Here is an 11,633-nt window from a genome sequence, read left to right as displayed (position 1 = left end):
TGTTGCAAGAAAGGATCGACATAGTGAGCTTAGATTTAACAATAAATCCCACTCTGCCTTGTTTGTCACTCTTTGAGGATGCTCCTGGGACCATCTGTGACCCCATCTGTGTCAGTTCTTTTAATATTTTTGTTTCATTCACTAGGAGTATATCTAAATTGATGTTGGTTAATTCTTTGATTAATAAATCTATTCTGTAGTCTGTTGCAAAAGTTTGAGTATTGAAGGCACCGATTGCCATTTTCAAAGATCTAATAGGCAGCCTGCCTTCATCTGAGAGATTCTTCACCCCTGTCTCCACTCAATGCCTTACCACTGCCATAGAAAGGTGAGTGTGGGCCAAGCACAACTCAGGACCGTTTCTATTGTGGCATCTTTGCTATAGTCAGATATACACTTCTCCTGACTAGGGTTCTGAAATGTTCACCAGAACTCTGCTAGTGGTATTCAATCCAGTTCAAATAATGGCTAGGATTCCCACCACCCCCACGGTACACACGTGGAGGTAGAGTTGGACTTTGCACCCCTAAGGAATATATATATATATATATATATATATATATATATATATATATATATTCATCTTTTTTGACTGACTGAAACCGAGAAAATAGATAACAAGTTAATTTAATGGAGCACATAACATGTTTCATCTAAATGACTTCTTCAAAAACATTGTGCCATTAAATAACATTATAATTATTATAATGGCACAGTGTTTTTATGGTTTTTTAAATCTGCTTTAAGTGTTACCACACTTGAAGAATTATTTTATTGTTTATTACCATTATAAAAATAATCACGTAACTTGTAATGGCAAGTGCCTAATGTGCACTGATGAATTAACTATTAGACCAGTGTTGTCACAATTTTTTTTTTTAATGTACCAGACTTAATAACTAAAAAGTACAAAATACAATAAAAACTATTCCAGGTAAGCTAGTAGTTCTGTATATGCTATGTATGCCATATATGCATCAAATTACAAATGAAACTTTGAACAAATAGATTAGAATTATATTTTTTCAGTAGAGTTTGACCTTCAGACTTGGTACTGTTACCATGTATTATAACTATTTCCATATTTTAGTAGTCAAAATTGTACCAAATCTGGTAGATTAGTACCAAATATGCCAACACAGTGTTAGACTGTTGTAAAACAGTACTGACGGAGTTGCCATGGTGATACAGAAAAGTGGAAAAGTGGTGGGGTAAATATGACCCCACTTACCCATTTAAGGGTTAAATCACACTGATGCAGTGATGCTATGATGAAAGTAAATAATATTATTCATTATACCTTCACATTTCCCAACACTAATAATATTATGGATCATAATTTCTATTAATTATGATATATAAAATTATGTAGGCTTACACAAAATGTGAATGATGGTCTTTACACAATATATGCAAACATTTTCTGAGATCCCAGGAAATTTCAGACTCCTGTCCCTTGACTCTTCCCCCCCTTTTGACCTTGGGCCTGAGAGGTACCCCCCAATCCCCCCCCTCTCATGGGCGCTGGTTTGGAGCTGCATGCATTTTGACAAGTTTGGCAGAGAGTGTTGGGAATTATTAATGCCAATTCTGGTTAACTGCCACCACAGAAGTATTTACTGAAGATGCAAGCAGCAGAAACTGAACCTGCCCTTTTTTTGTATAGAATCGAATAATTTTAGGAAGCTTTTAGAGGCACCATCCCAGTTGTAAGAGCAATGTCCAGCTATGGAATATTCAAATATTCCATGGCTGGACATATTTGTAATTTGTTAGGAGATATTGTATGCCCACACTTCATAGAACCGAGCTTGACAATGTGCCAAAATAGTCAATTCATGCTGAAGGAGAGAAAGAAATAAAGAATGTACGAATTGGTCATTAACATGAGAAATCACATGCTTTTATTATTATTATTATTATTCAGGCCTCCAAAGAGTCAAAAGACTCATCGAGGGAGGTCCTTTCTAAGACATAAAGTCTGTCAAGACTCATCGAGGGGAGGTCCCCCCCCCTGAGAAACACAAAGTTTATCATACCACTCTTTAAACTCACTGACCGTTCTCGCTCCCACCACTCCATCAGGCAATGCATTCCACGGCTCAACCACCCTCCACACAAAGAAACCACTCCTTACCCTCTTGCTCACAGTTTCCTTTCGTAACTTCCAGGGATGGCCTCTTGTCATCACTCCTTCCCGCTGATCAACCAAGCGAAAGAACTCCCCAGTGTCAACCCTGTAACCACCTCTCAACAGTTTAAAAGTCTCAATCATATCACCTCTCCTTCTTCTATCCACCAAACTCTGCAGTCCACATTCTCTCAGCCGATCATCATAACTATCCTTGTACAGTCCTGAAACCATCTTTGTCATCCGTCTTTGTATCCTTTCCACAGTTAATTTATCCCCTTCAAATCCTGGGGACCAAATCTGAGAACAATAGTCCAAGTGTGGTCTGATCAGAGACTTATACAACAGAATGATAACCCTCTTATCTCTGCAGGTCAGTGTCCTTCTCATAATAGCAGCAATCCTCTGTGTCACCTTCACCACCTTTGCAATATGTCCCCTAAACTTCAGGTTTCTATCAATCATCAACCCCAGATCTCTTGTCTCCCCTACTTCCTCCAGTATAACTCCTCCCATAGAGTATGCAGCATCCCATCGATGTTTCCCAAACCTCAAGACCTTACATTTTGCTGCATTAAACTGACACCCCCATTCATTTGCCCATCTATCTAGCTTATTTAAATCCTCTTGCAGGGCTACCACATCTGCACTATTACTAATAATCCTTCCCGGCTTCGCATCATCCGCAAACAACTGAATATCCCCCTGCAATCCACTGGCTATGTCATTGATATAAAGGTTAAACAATATAGGTCCTAGTACTGAGCCCTGTGGGACCCCACTCGTAACCCTCTGCCTCCGGGAAACTGCTCCACCATACACAACTCTCTGATGCCTATCAGACAGCCAATCCTGAATCCAGTTGACCAATCTGACATCCAGACTCATGTGCTGCAACTTAAATATCAGCTTATCATGTGGCACCCTGTCAAATGCCTTCGCCAAGTCTAAGAAAATTGCAGTATATGCCTTTCCCTCATCTAATGCTCTTGTAACTTTATTATAAAAGGCTAGCATATTGCTAAAACAAGAGTCCCCCTTCACAAATCCATGGTGACTCTCACAGATAACATTACCCTCATCTGCCCAATGCTGTACACGGTCCCTCACTACTTTCTCCAAGATCTTAACAACTACAGATGACACACAGACTGGCCTATAATTAGACACTTCCAGTCTGTTACCACCCTTATGCAATGGCACTATCTTACCTTCCTTCCATTCCCTGGGCACCTTTGCCAAAGCCAGACTTTCATTGAAAAGCCACGTTAAAGGTATTGTCAATTCCCTAGCACATTCTCTCAAAACCCGTGGCGAAATACCATCCAGTCCCACAGCTTTACTGACATCCAGAGTACTCAGTATCTGAAACACACTCTCCTCCTGTACCTCCAGACCTTGTACCAGTCCTATCCCTCTAGCATTAAAATTGACTCCTCTAGGATGAAATACTCCAATAAAGTGTTCATTGAACAATTCCACTATGTCCTCTGCATCAGTCACTCTATTCCCATTTTTATCCCACAATATCATTCTTCCACAGTCATTTCTCCTCCTACTGGCCACATAGCTAAAAAATTCCCTAGGATTTTCTTTGGATCTTAGGGCCAATCTCCTCTCATATTCCAGTTTCGCTTTCCTTACCACACGAGTCACTCTTCTGGCCTGTGTCTTATATTCCTCATGCATCTCTTCACCTGTCTCCTTATATCTCTTCCATAGCCTCTTTTTCGCATGCAATTCCTGTTTAATATTGTTTGTCATCCACTTTACTCCAAATTGCGCCCTCTTCTTCACTCGTGGTATACAACTTACCATTGCTGATAACAAATATTCTTTCACAATTTCCCATGCACTGGTGATATCCCGGCCTTCCAATTCCTCCCTCCATGAAACTTCCCGAAGTTGACATCTAAGACTAATATAATCACCTGCCTTATAATTCCACATAAGTTCCCGTCTCTTTGATACTCCTGCATGTCTATTCATTTTCCAAGTCAACACCATATGGTCACTCTCTCCAACTGGTAGGAGAGACGTCAACTCAGTTATTATCAACTCTTCTGATGCTATAACCAAATCCAAAATTTTTGAACCTCTTGTTCCTTCTGTTACATGTTGCCTAAGACATTTGTCCCTCAAGAATTCTAGAAATTCCATTCCCCTATTGTTACATGCATCTTCCTCTCTCCAATTTATACTACTGAAGTTAAAATCTCCCATAACAATCATTCTTCTTGCACTTGCCAAACTTAGCTGTCTAAACATCTCCTGGTCCCCATCCTCTGTGCTCCTGGGTCTGTAGCAACACCCCACTAAATATCCTGTCTTGCCTACCTCTACCTCACACCATACGCTCTCAAAATCATTTGTCTCACTTCCTTCCAAATTCTCCACTCTTAGAGGACATAGGTCATCACTTATCATAAGCAGCACCCCACCACCACGCTTTCCCCTCCTATCCTGGCGAAAAATTCTATACCCAGCGACTTCTATTCCTGTTTTTATATCTCCTTCTGTCAACCACGTCTCAGTGATCGCAATAATTTTTGTCCAGGCTGATGCTATCTGCGCCACCAATTCCTCTCCCTTATTCCGGATACTCCTGGCATTAGTATACAGCATATAAATGCCATTGTTTCTATACCCAAAAAGTTTTCCTGCCCCGGGCGAGGATTGAACTCGCGACCTTCAGATTATGAGACTGACGCGCTGCCTACTGCGCTACCGAGGCAGTCGATTTATACGTAAATTTTCCAACTGTTGTACAAGCACAATAGTTACAACTTTAAGAACTAGAATTTTCATAAAACAAAAGCTAATTTTCTCATGTATAATAATAAACACTCATCCCATGAAAAGCATTAAAAAAACATTACCCTAATATCGGAATGAATTCTCCTTCTTCTGACATGTGCAGAAGTGTCAAAGAATCTCGCATTTGTGGGTGTACAGTAGGTGTTAATTGGTTAGGAGTTGCTTATAGTTAAAGTAATGCCTTGGGTGAAAGAGAAAACCTAATTTTTTGGATGCAAAGGAGGCATTCTTTGTGATGTGTTTGCGCCAAGAGAGAGAGAGAGAGAGAGAGAGAGAGAGATTTGAAGTTAGATCTAATAGATAAGCTTAATTATTGACGGTTATTCATTACTTATATTTAACAGTATTAACAACACCAAACAATTTTATCAAAAAGTGTTTTTTTAACTGCTTATATTTCACTGAATTTCAAATCCGCATCATCAGAGCACGACATAGTTAGTACACAAGACAGTGAGTAAGTGAAACAATACAATTGTAATGGACAAAAGATATAAAGTCCTATTTTGGCGCCCTCTAATGTTGTAAAAAAAAAAAAAAATTACAACTATATGAAGTTGTTCTTCTCCCAAATTTTTGGCAAATTAATGCAACCATATTTGTTTAGGTTAGGAGAATTCTTCAAAGCCATGGCTGACTCAAAAAATAATCTTTCAGATTTATAACGGCTTCTAAATAGCACATTCGTTTTCTTCCATCTAATCCTGTGTGAAAAGGTGTCCAATGCATGGTCTGCTAGTCTAACCAAGTCACAGTCACAGGGAACTTCATACACCCCAGGGTGTGCTAGAGGATGAAGTTTATCCTTAGGTGAGATCAGAGTTGCTAGTTTAACATGAGGTTTGAATGTGGTGTGAAGGCCATTTTTCATCAGTACTTTGGCTATCTTTTCTGATGTACCTCTGACATAGAGAATAGATATGGTACTGTTGTGTTCCTATGTATTAGGGAAGGGAGGGGTAATGGGGCTATGGAGTATTTTATCTATTTTGTAGGGATTGTAGCCATTGGCCAAGAATGTATGGCACAGATATTTAAGTTCTGTGAACAGAGCTGTATTGTTAGAACAAATGGCTCTGTAAGTGTTTTTAAAATGCCATACTGTTGAGCTGGATGATGATGTGATTGTAGGTATCTTCCTGCCTTCCTACATTGTTTATGTAGGTATCTACCTCCATAAACAATCACATTCTCATCCAGTTCAACAATATGGCATTTTAAAAACACTTACAAACAGAGCCAAAACCATCTGTTCTAACGATACAACTTCATCCACAAAACTCAAATATCTGCACCATATGTTCTTGGCCAATGACTGCAATCCCTACAAAATAGATAAAATACTCCATAGCCCCATTACCCCCTCCCTCTCATAATACACAGGAACACAACATTACTATTTCTATTCCCATTGTCAGAGGTACATCAGAAAAGATAGCCAAAGTACTGATGAAAAATGGCCTTCACACCACATTCAAACCTCATGTTAAACTAGCAACTCTGATCTGTTCATCTAAGGATAAACTTCACCCTCTAGAGAACACCCTGGAGTGTATGAAGTTCCCTGTGACTGTGACTTGGCCTACTATGGTCGAAAGGAAGATCAGTTAACATCCGCCTGGAAGAACATAAAAAATATATTCGCTACTGTTACTATGGCAGGTCAGGACTAGCAGACTACACGTTGGACATCCCTTCACATAGGATTAGATAGAAGAAAAGAATGTGCTATTTAGAAGCCATTATAGATCTGAAAGATTATTTTTTGAGTCAGCCATGGCTTTAAAGAATTCTCCTAATCTAAACAAATATAGTTGCATTAATTTGCCAAAAATTTGGGGCACTGTTATTGTAAGAACAACTTCCACATAGTTGTAATGTTTTTTTACAACATTAGAGGGTGCGAAAATAAGACTTTAGATCTTTTGCCCATTACAGTTGTATTGTTTCACTTACTCACTGTCATGTATACTAGCTGTGTTGTGCGCTGATGATGATGCTGATTTGAAATTCAGCAAAATATAAGCAGTTAACAAAACATCTTTTGATAAAATTGTTTGGTGTTGTTAATACCGTTAAAAATAAGTAATGAATTTGAGGTTAGGGTTATCCAAAAATGGCAAATCACATCTTGAATAGAAACTTGGGTATTGCCAAAGGTAAGACTGGAATAAAATAGTTCTTTATTGTGAGAAATAAGGCAGAACTGTCTTTTGCTAGCATTGAAGTTGACAAGGTTATCCCAGTCCTATTAGAGAATGTTCTGAAGATAAAAATTCATGGTAGTAGAGGTTATGTGCACTGCAAGGTTTATCAAATTAAAAATGTAGTGTGCTTCTATCAGCACAACTGTATACTGGACTGGTTGTCAGCTGGAGTAGATCATTTATATACAGAAGATAAAGAGTAGGCCAAAGAATAGCACCTTGTGGGACCCAAGCATTAGTTATATAGTTTAAAAATAGTCACCATCCACCATCATTCAAAGTAAGCATCCAGCTAGAAAGCTGGTAACCCAATTGCAGAAGTCAAGTGGCAGACCAAATGATGGGAGTTTACTTAATGTGCCTGTGTGCAAACCTGGTTAAAAATTTGGAGATATCAAGATATTAACCACTTGAGATTTTCCAAATTTTTCCACTGGACACACAGGTAAGTAGATCCCCTGTTGATCATCATGTTATTTTAAGGCTATGAATGCTTTTGCAAGAATTATTAATGACTGTGGGATTTTTTTATTGAGCAGGGGGAGGGCATTTCTTGTGATCTGCTTAAAACCATTTGGTTACATTGTCTTTCATTATTGGAGTACAGAAAAACTTAAAAAGAGTAAGGACATCCAATGGGAGGTAAAAGATTCACAAACATACTGCTCACCCAAAAGTAACTTCTTCTACATGAGTAGCTTAAGCAATTCTTCCAGTATATCATCATATTCACACTCCAGGGAGGAAAAATTGAGCAGAGTAAATAGTGGCAAGGATTTTTCACTAGATAAAGCCTCCTGATTCATTACCATCAGGTTCGGTCCTATGTACTTTCATGTATAATGAAACCTGTGGAGTATCCATAACCATAGAATCACACATGTATCACAGTAAAAATTAATTCATCTTACATATTGTAAGACATAATCAATGTGAACAGAGAACAACAATAAGGAATTTGTAGAGAACCAGTAGAGTGTATGCATTAAACTGGAATCCCTCAATGTATACAGTTGTGTGTTCATATGCTTAAAGACTTGTGCTGAAAATAAAAAGTGAATTTTGATGAATTACAAAAAAAAAAAAAAAAAAACTTGAGATTACAAATTTACTTAATACAGTTGAGGATAACAATTTTCCACACATTAGGAAAAGTAGAACAGTCATTACAATTGCAGTTAGGTTGATAAAATAGAGCTTTTGCACTTTCTTTGTAAAAACGTTCATGTTTATATATGGATCTATGTAACAGCTTGATATTTTCCCATTGGATCCAGTGGCTGGAGTTTTCAGTCTCATGGTGTGCCAGGCCAGATATGGTTCTGATATTCAGAGATACATTTATTGACAGATCTTCCTGTTTGTCAGTAGTAAAACAAGTCGCATGAACATGCTGCTTTGCATTTGCTAGGTAGCATCAGTGGTGGTGGTTTGAGTTTGTCTTTTGGAGAAGTTATCAGGTTTTGAATTTTGTTGATGGATTTATAAATGGCAATGAGTATATTTTTTTCATAATTTTGCCATGCATTCAGAGATGACTTTAATATACGGTATAGGAGTCGTGGATTTCTTCTTGTCTGGGTTGCTGTTTAGGAGGGTCATTAATTATTTTCTCAATTATTCTTGAATTATATCCATTTAGTAGGCTGTTTGTTTGATAGCTTCCAGTTCTTGTTTAAGAAATTCATCAAAGGAACAAATATTGTGTTCTCTAGATGCTAAGGATTTTATGATGCCATATTTTTGAGATGGATGGTGAACTGATGTATCATGGATATAGTGACCCATAAAAGCTGATTTTTTGGTAGACAAAAGTGAAATCCCTCTTGTTTACATTGGATGTGTACATCTAGAAAGAAAATTCCTTTTGATGATTCTTTCATAATTTAAACTTGATACAAGGATGTAGGGTACTAATATTGTGGGTGCCTCTCTTCAAAAATATAAAAAAATATCTCTCACAAAGAGAGAACAGAATTTCTAGCCCAAAAATTTCCTTCAGGCACAGTGGTATATTGAAATTTACAACTATGTCTGAATACTTCACATTGAAAAATAAAATATATAAAGAAGTGGAAGGAACTGCAGTGGCTCACCACTATCATCTAACCTAGCCAACTTTTATTTTGAACACCTGGAAGAAAGTACCTTTTCTCTCTATCCAAAATCAACAATTTGGCTGCAGTGCATTGATGATGTCTTTGCAGTCTGGAGCCACACAGAACCAGAACTCCATTCATTTCTATAAAAAATCAATACCATACATCACTGTATTCAGTTCACACTAGAAAAAGAATCATCAAAAGCTAATTCAATTCTAGATGTACACATCCAGCATAAGCAAGATGGATTCATTTCCACTTCTTTCTACTGAAAACCAACTTTTAAGGTCTCACTATATCCCCAATACACCAGCCCATCATCCATCTCAAAGATTATTATTATTATTATTATTTTGACACCTCCAGGGAGTCCAAAGACTCATCGAGGGAGAGTGTGCCGACAGCATCGAACGATTGGTCCCCTTCCAACTACTAACCGCGCTCAAACATACTTAACTGAGCCATTAGTAGCAGAGGCTCTACCAATCGACCAACCTTCGCCGGCATGGCATCATAAAATTCCTGGCATTTAGAGTACACAATATTTGTTTCTCCGAATAAGCTCTTAAACAAGCACCGGAAACTATTAAATAAACAGCCCTACTAAATGGTTATAATTCAAAAATAACTGAGAAAATAATAACTCTCTTATACAGCAACCCAGAAATGAAGAAATCTACAGGACTCCTATACCATATGTTAAAGGCTAAATAGCCTTTAATGAATTGGTGGCAAAATTATGAAAAAATATAACTGATTGCTATCTATAAACCCATCAACCAAGTTCATAACCAGCTAACTTCTCTTCACATCATTGATGCTACCTGGCATGTACAAAGTACCATGTTTGTGCAACTTGTCCTACCACAGACAAATAGGAAGATCTGTCGATAAACATATTCTGCTCTCTAGGTTAGGTTAGACATATCTCTGAACATCATTTCTGATGTTCAGAGATATGTCTAACCTAGCCTAATCTCTGGACATCAGAACCATATCTGGCTTATCAAACTTCACTAATCTAGCCTGGTACAACATGGGATTGAAAACTCTAGCCACAGGATCCAATGGGAAAACAATCTGTTACATAGATCCATATATATATATATATATATATATAGGAGAGAGGGAATGAGAGAGAAGTATGGGAATGATAGAAGAGGAGAGAATAGAAACAATAGGAGAGAGGTATGGGAATGATAGAAGAGTAGAGAATACGAGCAGTAGAAGAGAGGGAATGAGGGAGATATATGGGAATGGTAGAAGATGAGAGAACAGAAACAGTCAGAGAGAGGAAATGAGAAGAATGCGAGGGAGTGCTGAAATCAGAGATAGAGTGATGTCAGAACAGCAGATAAATAGGAGAAAACAAAGAGAAAGGGTTAGAGGAGAGAGAGAGTGAGGAATGCAGGCAAGCAATCAAGAAACAGAGTGGTAAGAGGTGCTATGTATGAAGATGCGATGATCCATGGTGAGCAAGATAGGATGCCAGAGGAATGTTTGCCTAGAGTGAATTGAAAGCGTGGCTATGGCAATTAAGAGAGGTGAAAAGATAGATGAAATGATTGTGATGGTGGGCACAAATGACTTGAGAGGCAATGTAAATAAGGCAGCAAGAGATCTGAGATTCTTGCTTGAGGTTGTACAAAAGAAAACACGGAGAGGAAAGATTGTGTGTGTGTGTGTGTGTGTGTGTTGCCCAGGTATGATAGTGACGAGCTGAGCAGAAGAGCAGTAATACTGAACAGCATACCAAAATGTGTTAGAATTCGAATATGTGGATACTTGGAGGATATTTGAGGACAGGAGGGAACTGAATGCGAAAGACTGATTGCATTTGAATGATGAAGGACGAAGGCATCTGGAAAGATTGCTGTTTTCTGAACGAGTCGGTGTGTCATTGCAGGGAAAGTAGAATTCCCAGGGTGGATGGTAGCAGGGGTGGCCTTTTGTGTGAATGGGTGCTTGGGAGAAGGGGGACAACATCAGTAACATCGAGTCCAATGGAGTCTAGAGGCGTTAATGATAGGTATAGAAGCAATGAAATAAAGGAGATGAATTGGTGGTGCTCATAGCATGAGCCCGGCCAAAGATTATTGCGATCTTGGAGACGTGGTTGACAGAAGATGATATAATAACAGGAATTGAAGTAGAAGGGTACAGCATTTTTCGGCACATAGGAGTGGAGTCTTTGGAAGGAAGTGACACTAATAGTTTTGAAAACAGTGGCAAAGACAGGATATTTAGTAGGGTATTGCTACAAACCACGGAGTACAGAGGATGGGGAGCAGCATATGTTTAGGCAGTTGTGCTTGGCAAGTGCAAGAAGAATGATTGTTATGGAAGATTCAACTACAGCAGTATAAGCTGGGAATA

General features: G+C 38.4%; 1 non-coding gene across 1 annotated transcript; it reads right to left on the bottom strand.

Moving 5' to 3' along the window:
* Window positions 1-4,792: 4,792 nt before the first annotated feature.
* Window positions 4,793-4,865, bottom strand: TRNAM-CAU (transfer RNA methionine (anticodon CAU)). Its single transcript has one exon. It is a non-coding gene; the product is annotated as a tRNA-Met (tRNA).
* Between the last annotated feature and the right edge of the window lie 6,768 nt (window positions 4,866-11,633).

Source organism: Typopeltis vanoorti, chromosome 22 (assembly GCF_054136105.1).
Source record: "Typopeltis vanoorti isolate ZY-2024b chromosome 22, IOZ_Tvanoo_1.0, whole genome shotgun sequence".
Classification (NCBI taxonomy): domain Eukaryota; kingdom Metazoa; phylum Arthropoda; class Arachnida; order Uropygi; family Thelyphonidae; genus Typopeltis; species Typopeltis vanoorti.
The sequence above is the reverse complement of the archived record's forward strand: the minus strand, read 5'-3'. Positions and strand labels throughout refer to the sequence as shown.